This window comes from Geospiza fortis, unplaced genomic scaffold (genome assembly GCF_000277835.1).
Source record: "Geospiza fortis unplaced genomic scaffold, GeoFor_1.0 scaffold138, whole genome shotgun sequence".
Classification (NCBI taxonomy): domain Eukaryota; kingdom Metazoa; phylum Chordata; class Aves; order Passeriformes; family Thraupidae; genus Geospiza; species Geospiza fortis.
Window position 1 is genome coordinate 5,720,293 of NW_005054307.1, and position 12,599 is coordinate 5,732,891.

General features: G+C 40.9%; 1 protein-coding gene across 2 annotated transcripts in view; it reads right to left on the minus strand.

Moving 5' to 3' along the window:
* The window catches only part of DYNC1I1 (dynein cytoplasmic 1 intermediate chain 1), a 183,524-nt gene that overhangs the window by 128,528 nt on the left and 42,397 nt on the right, over positions 1-12,599 (minus strand). The window lies entirely within an intron of this gene.

Sequence of the window (12,599 nt, forward strand, 5' to 3'; positions counted from 1 at the left end):
CTTACCCTGGGACATTCTGAAAAAGTTTTGAGTAACTGTATTTTTTTTAATATGGGACATTTATAAATTATTGCAAGATGTGGCCAGTATTGGAGCAGAGTTGCTGTTTCTATTGTTCACTGGATTGATAAAAGGTGTTGGTAATAAAATGCACATTTTAGTAGTTGCCAAAGTGAATCAACCTGGAATACAGGGAAGAAGCATATTTTCCCCTTAAAACACACACGTATATATATATATTTATGTAATACATACATACATGTAATACATATATTTAGTAGGGCCTGTTGCAACAAAACAAAGGGCAATAGCTTTAAACTAAAAGATATGAGGAAAAGTTTTTTCTCAATGAGAGTGGTAAAACACTGGTGCAGGTTGCCCAGAGATGGCAGATGCCCCATCCCCAGCCATTCAAGGCCAGGTTGCATAGGGTTCTAAGTACCCTGATCTAATTGAAAATATCCCATTGCAGGGGTTGGATTGAATGGCATTTAAAGGCCTCTTCCAACCCAAACTATTCTATTATATACCAACACATTTTCATGATCAGTATATCTTTACAACGTGTTTCTGTATTCTGTACTGATAAGTATGAAAAACAAACACATTTCCTGCCCTTCAGAGCTTGCAGTCTATCAGCAAAACGGAAGACAACAAATGAAAGTTACAGCACCAGATCCTCCCTTGCAAACACATACATGCCTGATATCAGATAATCAAATATGTCAGAGGACTAATGATGAGCACAGAACATACATAAATATTTGCAGGACTAAGACTGTTAACCAGGGTAAAAAAGAATAGCTATTTGGATGCCTGGCCCTTATGTAAATACTTTGTTTTTCAAAGCTGGAAAGCCTAGCAAAATACTTTTGTATTTAATCAAATACAAATAAAATGATTCTACAATGTACTGAAGGGCTTCACATGATGAGTCAGTGACAATGTCAGCTATTTAGGCTCATGGCAAGCACTTAATTTGGTCCCAGTCCAGGTCCCATTTTAGTCAGCGGGAGTCTTTTCCCTGATTGCAACATGAGCCTTTGTTACTAAATTATCTCAAGCTGATGAACTGTGAAACAGAAAAGGTACTTTAACTAACCTTTTCTAATCCAGATTCACTAAGGATAATCACTAACTAGTGCTAACTAATTCACTAATTAGATCTGAAAACATCCTCACTGCATAGCTAATACCTAAGGGTTGGATACTCATTTTTTATACTTCTTCAGGACACTGTAATGCAAGAAATATCACAGGTCAAGTGAACAGTCCAACAACCTTTGTGATATGGTTGAAAGTGATGAAAGAAGAGATGAAAGGATATATTCCCCATCCTACATCTCAGTAAACAAAGCTGTGGTTTTGTCCTTTTCACAGTCATGGTGCTATAATTTCTAGATCTAGTTATGTATGCACTTGATGCTCAACACTCTTTGGGGGAAGGAATTTGATGGGCTTTACTGTACAGCAAAACCCTTGAGCAAAATGGGACAGAAACATGCATTTGAGGAACTACACAATATGCAAACCAGACTGATGCATCAAAATAAATGTTAGCACATAAAGTGTAGCACGGAGCCCACACAATAAAGTCCTCTGAATAGTATGAAAACACTATTTAATTGAAAGTGTATTTTTCTATTTTTTCTCCATACTGTTGCCTTTATCAACTGTGAAAGTGCTGCCCTCAATTGCAGAGGTTACAGGGGAAAATATGATGCCTGCTTTTTCACTTTTCTTTCACAGAGGCCCAAGAAACAACTTCAAAGGGGAATAGGTAAGAGATGAAGGAGCTGAAGAAAAGAAATAGCAATAACAGCAGTTCCAAAACTGTTTCAGGGAATGACAGTAAAATACGTTATAATGCACTTGCCCATATTCCCATCACAAAGTGGTGGGAATTACCTAAACTCAATCCTCTAAAAATTAAGGTTATAATTTGAATGTATTGGTTAAGTCCAGTAAGCAATGAAGAAAGGCACAAATAGAAGATAATTTTTTCCAGTATGATAAATACAATAGATAGGATAAATTGCCTTCTGGGAGGTTGTGTGACTCTCTTTTGAGTATGGAAATTTACACAAACAGGCCTGGCCCCTCAAGGCAGAGCTATTGCCTGTGACTGCACTGAACTACTGAAATATCTCCACAAGGATGCAGCTACTTAGCTTGGGTACTAGCACTAGTCATGCTGCCAGGTCAGATAGCTCTGTGACAGCTAAAAGTCCTAGTAAATTAGGCTGTTGTGAATTCACTTAGTCCATGTTTAAGTTTTAGTGGTCTGTGCTATGGGGAAAGGAAGAGATGGGTCTATGTCTCTGCGTTGACTGTAACTCAGTTTGTGACTTGCTTTGAATTACACATGTAGACTGTAACAAAGATAAGACTCCTGAGATTTACACCATTGCTCTGAGCCCAAGGGTATCACTTGGCAGGCACTGAGATCTTGTAGTGCTCAGCTTTATGTGTGTATCTACAAGTATCTGTAAATCTACAGATATAATACAGATAGGTAATACATTATGTAAACATTGCATCTGCAGCTGTACCTATAACTAAATACTCAAAAAACTATATAAATGTATCTGCAACTTTCAAACACTGTTCCATACATAGACTAGAGACAGTAAGAGGAAAGAGAGACCAGATTAATCTTCTGCTCACTCTCTGCCTCCATCCTGTTACAACCTAGGAATGGCAGAAGAGGTGTTTCCCAAGCACACAGTGTCATGGTGCACTTGTGCCTGCACACTCCACCCTAACTCTGTCCAAGGCATTCTTGAAAATGGAAGCTCACTGTTCACTAGACACCTTTTCATGATTGCACAAATGAGAACCAGATGTAAATTTGTTATATCTTTGCTTAAACAGCAGCTCTTACATCCCTAAAACATATGTAAACATGCCTAACTCTCAGGAACCCTGCCTACTTGGAAATCCTGAACCCAAGCTTTCTGCAGTACCTAGTCTAGCAAAGATGAAAAGGCAGATTATAAGAGATGTTTATTCCTGATCAGTATGAACTGGGAGCATGTTACAGCATGCTCAGTTGACATCTGGACCAAATTAACTATTCCACTGCTCTGGAAACTTGGGCACAGACTGAAGGACAGTCTGGGCTAGGTCCATATCCCCCTCACAAGACTGTGTTGGGTTCAGCTCTTTTGGCCTCAATTATCCCCCCATGTGAATGCCAGCATGTCTCATGTCACAGGTAAGAAGTCAGTGAAACACATGCAGGAGGAGTTTGTGCTGTCTCATTGTGTAAGATGCTGTGTTTTCAACCTGCACATTATCTGTGATGCAATACCAGCACACAGAGAATTCTTCATACAGGCACAAGTGAGATCTTTAGTGCTTTCTGTGTTTCACAGCAGACAAGTGCTGTTTTGAGCGTGCTGTTGCTGAGTAATGGGTGCCTAGGAGAGGAAGAGTGAACATCTGAGTGAAGATGACAAGAAAGAAAATATGAAATAACCATGATTAAAGGTTAAAATTTCAAAAATTCTCCTGTTGTGCAGTTGGGGCAAGACCTTCAAAGAAGTTCAGCTCCAAACCAAGCAGTGAATTCTGAGAGGCCTCAAAACCCAGCAGCTGCTACTGAGATCAGTAAGTCTATTCATAAGTGCAGGGATCTGCTTGTGCCAATCACAGAGGAGCTGAACCCACACTGAGCTTGGATGTAGCAAACTTCACAACACAATTGGGGTGAGGAAAAAAAAGGAGTATCCACAGCAACAACATGCAATTATAGACTTAAAATAAGTGTGAAGCTTCGTGGCTCAAGCTCAACACATTTCAGAAAAATAACGATTATGTTTTCACTTCCTATGTGCTTTAAGTAGGGTATTAGCTTGCAGGAAGACAGAGGTCTGGTTTGGAGGTTTATGGTTAGGACATACATCTGAAGTAATTGTGGCTCAGAGTGAATACATGCTAAGTTTATTTTAAATAAGATAGATGGGCAAGTGACAGCCAGGGTCTGGTTGAAAAGTGACATTATTTGTGGAGACAGTCTATTGTATTGCAGCAAAAGAGAATTCCATCTTCTATTAATAGTGGCCAGTGGGAATTCATGCTGAGACTTTTACTTTACTGACATATCCATTTCATTAAAGGTTTCTTCACCCAGATCCTTTCTTCAGTTTTCAGGGTAACTCTTGTGAGCAAGCGAGCAAAAGGATTCTCTGGAAAGGATCCAGCTGCTACTGATTTTGAGCAGGGATTCTCAAGTATTACATATAGATGAGATCCACACTTTGCCTTTATACTAAATATAGCAGGGCTTTAGATGACCCTGGAGCAGCTCTTGGGAGGGAGAAGGGAGCCCTGGGGTGCCACTGGAGGGCTCTGCCCAGGTGCTCAGGTCAGAGTGTGGGGACACACCTGGTGAACAAAGACCCAGCTTGGGGTGCATCCCCATTCATCTTCAAGGCAGGCAGTCATATGGGGTGTGCCAAATTCTTCACTCTAGCCAGCCCAGGCACTTGGCTCCCTCTCCAGTTAGTCTGAGGGCAAGCAGCTGACACTGCTCTATCCAAGGCAGGTGGCCTCTCCTATGGAAATGAGCCAATTAAAGGAGACTATAGAGGGGCACAATTAGCCAGCTTCTTAGGCTGAGGCTCAGCTATAGAATTGAAGATAGAGAGGTGCTGAACAGGAGAACTTTCAGCTGTGTAATTTTTGACCCAGTACATTAGTACTGTGGGTTAAAACAGAGGAGGGGATTTTTGGCATGTGAATCTTTTTCATCTCTTAGAGTCCAAGTGCCAAGGATCAAATTGAGAAGTGTGAAGTAACCAAGCAGTTTTCTGTACATCTTTTTAACACCACTAATGAAGGCCTTTCCACATTATGGCCTGTGTCTATTTCAGCCCTGATTTTGTATCTACTTACAGGATTAGAAAGATTAAGTGCTAATTAGAGCATTGAGCATTAATAACTGCTGCTTCTACAATGCACATTTTTCTTAATCTTGTCTTAAATTCTAGTGGAGATTGGTCCACGTTACAAAGCCAGAATTTGCCAAAGGTTACTAAAGACATAATAGAAGGTGCTGGGTATTATTCTTGTATATACTGAATAGGCATCACCCATTAGTCTAAAGAAGGAATTACAGGAATGGTAGGAAAAAGCATGCTTTGTTTCTGAAGAAAACAAAAAGGCATGTCTTCATTGTTCTGTTGGAAGCACTGTTAACCCAAATTTCACCCTTTTTACATTTTTAGGTCTGAACCTTCTCATTTGAGCATTGTAATATGTATACACACTGCTAATTCAAAGAATATTCAAACACTGCTGAATTTATACATAAAGTGATAACTACGAACACGTGAAAACAGCAAATAAAGAAAAATTAGCCACTGTCATTCCACTGACTGTTGACTGGGGAAATCATGGTGCTATTCGTTAGTGGGACAATTTCCTTGTTCTCATGTTAAAGCTAAGTTGCAACGTACTAATAGTCATATATTTGCAAATAAGTTTAGAAATATTTTGTTGCTTGAGGGGAACATCTAACAAATCAGCTCAATACAGCAGTTGTTCATGTGTAAAACATGGCTGGGATCTTTTGCAGAGAAGAAAGACTTAGAGGAAGGTTTTCATTTCCAGCCAACAAAGAATTCAATTTGCATACAGGTGTTACAGGGCTTCTCTCTGAATTCATGGATCACTGCTGGTTTCAGATGTCAGGACACAGAGGTGGGTCAAAGGCACTGTGAGATGACTTGCAGCTAGTTAAAGGAGTCTGAGGTCAGGGCTCTTAACATCAGCTCTCTTGTTTTGCATCAGGCAACACCAGATGTACCAGGATCTCATTCAATCACATTATTTCCCACTGCAACTAAAGGAGCAGACTGGTTTCCACACAAGGAGACTGACTACAATGCTTTTGGGATTATTCTAGGAGAGAACAGCTTCCCATTTCTTGGGTGGAGGATGGGATCCACCTGGTTAAAGCACAGAGCAAAGACCCATGAAGATCAAGAAGGTCAAGGAAGGGTGGTGCAGCACGGTCCTTCTCCATGATGGCTGCAAAGGCTCTGAAGCAGTATTGTTTCCATGCACAGAACAAAATTGCACAACACACCCCTCCTAGGCAGCACAGGCCAAAAACTGGTTCCTTGTTTCATTAAGAAGGCAGTTAAGCTTTGGTTTGCTCCTCATCTTTTGTTGCCTGAATGGTTTAGAGAAGGCATGGTTCAGCTGTGACAGGGTCTGTTGTTCTCTCCACACCCTCATAAAGAATTACCAGATATGCTTTCTTGGCTTGCCTTTAATGCAGAGGCATCTTGTGCAAAAGGAACCAGAGTCTGCAGAAGGTCAGGGACACTTTGGAGCAGGAAACTCCTATGCGTGTGTGCCTGGTTTTCAGGAGACCCGCCCAAAATTTTGTTAAGATTGTAGAGGAGCTGCAATGAGTCAAGTAACTTGATCCCTGTGTAATGAAATGATCAAGAAGTAGTCCAAGATCTCTAAAGAGTTTTCCTTCTTCAGACCTCCAACTGTGTGTGACTAGAGGCAATCTTTGTTAAACCAGTTCTTAGTAGATAATTCCCTGAGAATTACTGATGCTTAATAAAATGTCAGATCTGCTTGTTCAAAACAGTTTAGCATTACAAGGGCTCTCTGCATAAGACTATCTGAGAACCATCTTGAGAAAAGCCATTTTCCAGAAGTCTTTAGAGGAAACAGGGAAGGGAGCAAATACTGAAGCAATGTCTGCTGATTAATATACTGTTAGGCCACCTTTTAGACATGGACTGGGATTGTCTTGCAGAAGTCCTGTTTGAGCCCAAGTCTGTTACATATTCTAGGAGAACAGATGTTTGATGTCCCTTTCTGCACCCAAACACCAAAGTATCCAAGACCAGACTGTGGTCTCTTCATTCTTTCTCCTAGAAGAAATCCTTACAAGTGTCAAAGATATTTTTCTGCACAACAGAAACCAGAGAAACTAATTTCTAAACCAAGTCCTTATTCTAATTCTGTACCACATAAAATTACCACGAGCCAGGTGGTGAAGAAATCCTTCAGAGGCATACATCCAATGTCTGTGGCTGGTGAGGAGTGGAATACAGACCCACCACACCTGGTAGCTGCCTGCTGGGGCTGTTCTGGAATACATGTACCTTAACAAATCGTACTTTACTAATTGTACTTCAGAACGGATTGACAATAACAAAGGTTTGCACCTGATTTCACCAGTATATTATTGCTCTGAATACCTATGGCTGATTTTTCAAGGCTTTTTAACATTTCTAAATAATATAATTTTTCCCCTAATTTCCATGTAATGCCTTGGTCTCTTCTCACACTTTTTTCACCCGCACTTACATTCACACATCTCAGTCATACAACTCAAGCACCTTTTGTTAAATATAATTCTTGCCTCAGGCAAAAGATCAGGCGAGTGTTTTCCCGCAGGTTCCCCCAGCATCCCCGCATTCCCGCAGGTTCCCCCAGCATTCCCGCATCCCTCCCTGCCGGTGTTCCCAGGCACGGCGCTTCAGCGCTGCACCACCAGAGGGCGCTGCCTGAATGCCTTTGAAATATTTTTATGTCAAAACTAAATTTAAAAAAAATTTAAAATCCACCCTGAAAACCTTATTATTTAGAAAAGGTGATGCACTTGTGACAGGAAGAAAGAGGAATTATTGAAAGACAATATTGAGGCTATACAATGCAATTATTCAAATCTTTGCACCTCTTCATTCTAGTCTCGTACAATCTTGTACAGTCAGGTACAACAGTACAAATTAAGCTTTGTTGATTTAATCAAACAAAGCCATCTTGAATCAGAGTTCTTATGCCAGCTATTGAGACCCACAGTACAACTTGGATGGACTGCAGTCTAAGAAGAAAAGGCAAACTGGAATTTTATAGCTAACTAAGAACACCTAGTGATACACGGTACCGCTTAGGACGAAGCATAGTATTTTACAAAGTTACAAAACATTATTAAAAAATTAGTGCCCATTAGTAAAAATAATAAGGCTCTGATTCTTTAAAAAAGTTTCTCCACTTTAACACTGATTCATCCTTAGGTTATCTTCTCTTTTTAATAGTCATTTCTATCCTAGTTTTGCTTTTCAGCATCTCCTTTTGTTTACAAAAGAAGGTCTTTGCTTTCCGCCTAGTTATGTCCAATTTCTATCACACATTATCATGGATCCTGACACACATGTTGCACGCATGGTAATGCACAAATGTGCATCTGCATTTCCCATTAAATGAGGCATTAAAAGCTATTCTTGGGTCCAGACTTGTCCTTTTGAGACTGGAGCTGAGCTTACAATTCTCTGGAAGGGAAAAGCCAAAGTAAGCTCTTTAACTTAAACCCCAGCTTCTGATCCACGAGCTCTAGCCAGATTGGCCATGGGAAAGCTCAAGTATGATCTCAGTTCTGGGACTGGCTTTTCCAAAGTGCAGCATGCATCCACAAAGCTAGAGCTGAGCTACAGTCAGGCACAGCAAGGCACAGCAGGACTGGGAAGAGTTTGCTGGGCTAGAGGGCTGCTGCACAGCATCCTAAAGCATGTACAGAGATAGATCTCCTCACTGATTAAACCTGGAAATCTTGGACCTTGACAATCAAAGTATAAATAGTATCCAAGTATAAATAAAATCCATAATATCTACAGATTTTATCATGGAAAAGATAAAATTCCAGAGGTCTGACTTGCTTTCACAGCATTGGAGCTTGTCAGTCCTAGTCACAGACAACTTCCCATCCAATTACCAAAACTCAAAGTAGGCCACAGGCCTCACATGATGCCAACATATCACTCTTTAAGACATACCCATTTTACTCCATAATGACAAACCTAAATCAACATGGCTATAAAGTGCTCTCTTATCAAGTTTGGCAGTGAAGAACTAGTCAATGCAGTCAGTGGCACCTGGAGAATTTTTGTTCACCCTCCAGTAGGCACTTAACATTTGGTGTCACAGACAGGCTCATGTGTCTCCTGTGCCTGCCTGTGAGAGAATTCCCCTCTCTTCCCTCACTGCTTTAAAAAGGGCAACTTTCAGGAGCCTTACTTCAGAGAATTACACTGTCAGACACACGCAGAACCCAGCCCAGCCTCTGGAGCTCCAACTCCATTTTGCCACTTCATTCCAGCCTACTTCCAGATGGCGTAGAAAGGTTTCTTTTTCTCTCTAATAGTCAAAATACTCTTAGTGTTTGAAAAGCTAGATAAACAGATGGATCACAGGTGTCATTGTTCTTTGCCAGAACTGGGCTACATTTTGACGTAGGATGAGGTTACCCTGCTCAGGAGGTGAGTATGGCAGATCATTTGTTTTCCCCCCACAAGCAAATATCTGTTGAAGATGATAAACTGATGAAGTGCACATGACTTCCATTGTTTTAGAAAACCAGATCTTCTCTTGTACACAGGACCTACTCTTTCAGGAATGCATTTCTGACTAACCTATTTGCAGTGACAGTGTCAAAGCAGAATGTGAGAACATCTCATTTTATCGATGAAGTCGTTTCTACTTTGCAAAAAAGGAATAACAACTCTCCTGACACTGGACAGCAAAGCCAGAAAGATCACAGAATTTCTCCTCCTTGCAGCCCTCAGTTTCTGAGGGGATCCAGATCAGAGTACCTCCCTTCTCTGAGATTTTACCTCCTGGCCCATTAAAGAGCAGAACAGTAAGCTGGAGATGAGCAGGCATCTAGCAGAGCCTGAATGTGCAGACTGATTTCCTGTTGGAAAAGGTGGATTGCAGGCAGTCATACAGAGCTCAGTCCACTGCTGCACAGCAGTGAGGGAGATGCTAGGCCATGGCTTTTCTGTTTTCTCCTAGGTGCACCTTTAGCAAACAACAGGTCTGCAGGGCTTTGGAGGGTCCAACCATTGAAGGCTACATGGGACTGCCACTCCTCGGGTGATGCGAGAGCCTCTGCACAATGAAGGAAGTGTCTCAGAGAACTCTTAAAAAATATTTGGCATGGCCTAGGTCTTAATCAACTCCAGAATGGAAAAAAACAGCGCTAGTAAAATGTCTCTCAATGCCTACAAATACCTGAATTCAAGTTCGATTATAGCAGGAGGAAGGGGAAAATAAAGAGCATGTTTTTTATTCAGGATCCAGAGCCAAGATCTGTGTGTTTTTGAAGTCATCCTACAAGGAAGAAAAGGCTGAAGCTGACTGTGACCTAAATAAAGCAAAAGAATTAGGTACTTGTGATCAAAGGATTGAATGATGCATATACACATCTCCCTAAATAATAGAGTTGGTAGGAGAAATGACATGTCATTATTCCTCTGAAAAAAGGCAAATTACCTGCTCTGAAAAGAGGAGTTAATCTGTTTTTTATACAATGAAGAATAATGCCACACTATTTCTTCTAAAATTAGCAGCTGACAAGCTGAGACTTCAGTGCACATAGCATCTGGCTCTCTGGCACCACTTGGACTTACCAGAGTGAACACTTCCTTTTCAAGTTTTATTAGGTTTGGTGGGCAATAGCCATTACCACAAAGAACATCCACTGAGCTCCAGAACAGCAGTAGGTTTAAAATACCTCAGAGTTTCTTTCTTGCTCTCTAGAGAAGCAAATGCTGAAAACCTGATGAGGATATTTCAAAAAAACTCAAGAACTTTGAATGGAGTCAAAGTCCTCTTTTCACCCATCTTTTCAATCAGCTGTACCCTTCATTAGTTGTCTTCCAAACAAGAAGCAAGCATGGGACAATCTCATCCTAAAATTCTGCATTTTGACATTTCCAGTATTTAAGGCAGTCAGTGAAAAGTGAATTCCAAACGCTGAAGTCAGACTCATTCAAGTAAATAAGTTTCTTCTTTTCTATTCTCAAACTCTAAGGCTTCAGATGCTAAATAACTGAGCCCATAACCATAGTAATGGCTGAACAATTTATCTTGAAAAAATAATGGCTATATTTTATCACATGAATGCATAGAAACAGTGTAGAGACTTCTTCTCTAAGGTGCTCTCCTGAGGAATCTCTCTCTTCTGTTCCTGTTTAGACTTACAGTATGAAGGGCTCAGCATTCATAAATAGGCTTGGGAGATTGGAAACCTGAGAATGCATTTCCATCAGACCTGGGAGACCAAAATCACAGTGCTTATTTACCCTCTAGAGAATTTCCAGTTAAATAGCCTCTCAAAAGAATAGCCAAACTTTCCTGAATCTCCTTTACTGATGCACAGCCATAATCATATCCAAGATATATGCAGAGAATTCCCCAGCAGCAGATGGGAAAGGAAATGTAAGTTACACTTTCCCTCCCTCACACATCTGAAGGAAGAGACTGGGTGATATTTCCTCTGTGTTTTAATATGTAAAACACCACTACTGTTGATGCTTTTTCCTTGGCTATGATGACAGAGAACAGGATATATAACAAATCCAGCCACCAAACCCACATACTTAACCTCTTCCACCACAGTTTTGGCTCAGGCAGTTTAAAGTGCATGATGTTTTATGATTGCACTTCTCTTCTTTCACACAAATGAGGAACAAATGACTTTCCTCTGTGCTAGGAGGACCAGTTCAAACGACACTGCCTCTCTGCTCATTGTCCTGACTGCCAGGCTCCATGGCATCACACTGTTGTTTGGGGCTTTTTTCTTTGAAGGGTTGGAGATAGTCCTCTTGTCTAGCAAGAAAAAGATTTTGTAATAGTTGAAGAGCTCCTTGGGAAAAAAGCAAGATCTTACTGAAAGAAGATGCTTCCTTAAGTGAGCCTGTCCTTTCCAGAAAGGCAGATCAGCTCATGAGTACCAGAGTCATAGGTCTGAGGGAGGCCAACACAAAGCCATGTCTTAAATTCCCCATATCCATAGGTTCTTGCATTGGATAAAGGCCATGTGTCAGAGAGGAAGGACACCCTCTCCATCTGATCTAACAATAAACTCATGATAATGCTCCAGGGTTGAGCATCAACCAGTCCTAAGCAAAGAAGACAAAGACTTGGGCAAAATCCATTTTCTCGAGGCTTCAGCAGCCCACAGAGAAACAAGCAGAGATGAGCTGGACTGACCCAGGGAGACTTCTGAGACAGCTTCTCCCTATGAGCAGGCAAAGCTCCCTGGACACACTGCTCAAGGAGCATCATCCAAGCCAAAGAGCTGTCTGTGTTTGAAGGCACTATTTCAGACCACAGATAACCAAGGTCAACTTGTGCTCCAGAAAAGCAGAATCTGAGCATCCAGCTCAGCAGTTTTAATTTCTGCTTCCTAAGGCAGCCCTGGTCCCAGTTACAAAAAGAACCCAACAACAACTGGCTACATTTATCACTCTGTTTTCCCTGACAGTACCTTATATTTAGACAGATTTACCACCACAACCACCTTCTGAACCTACTTGAGTATTTTTCTTCTCTGAATGAGGCCCAGTAGAGCTCTACACTATCTTCTGCAGAAAATTACTCAGTTGTTGAACTTTTCTTGATCCTTCATTGTAAACAGCAAAAATTATGGTCAAGACTGCTATGAGATTTTCCTCTTCTATCTGCTTTGTTCTAGCGCACAGACAACATCAGGCTAATGTACTGTTTTGCAATCAGTTTAAATGGTTCCACTGACCTGCAATCAGCATTCTGCAGTACAACAA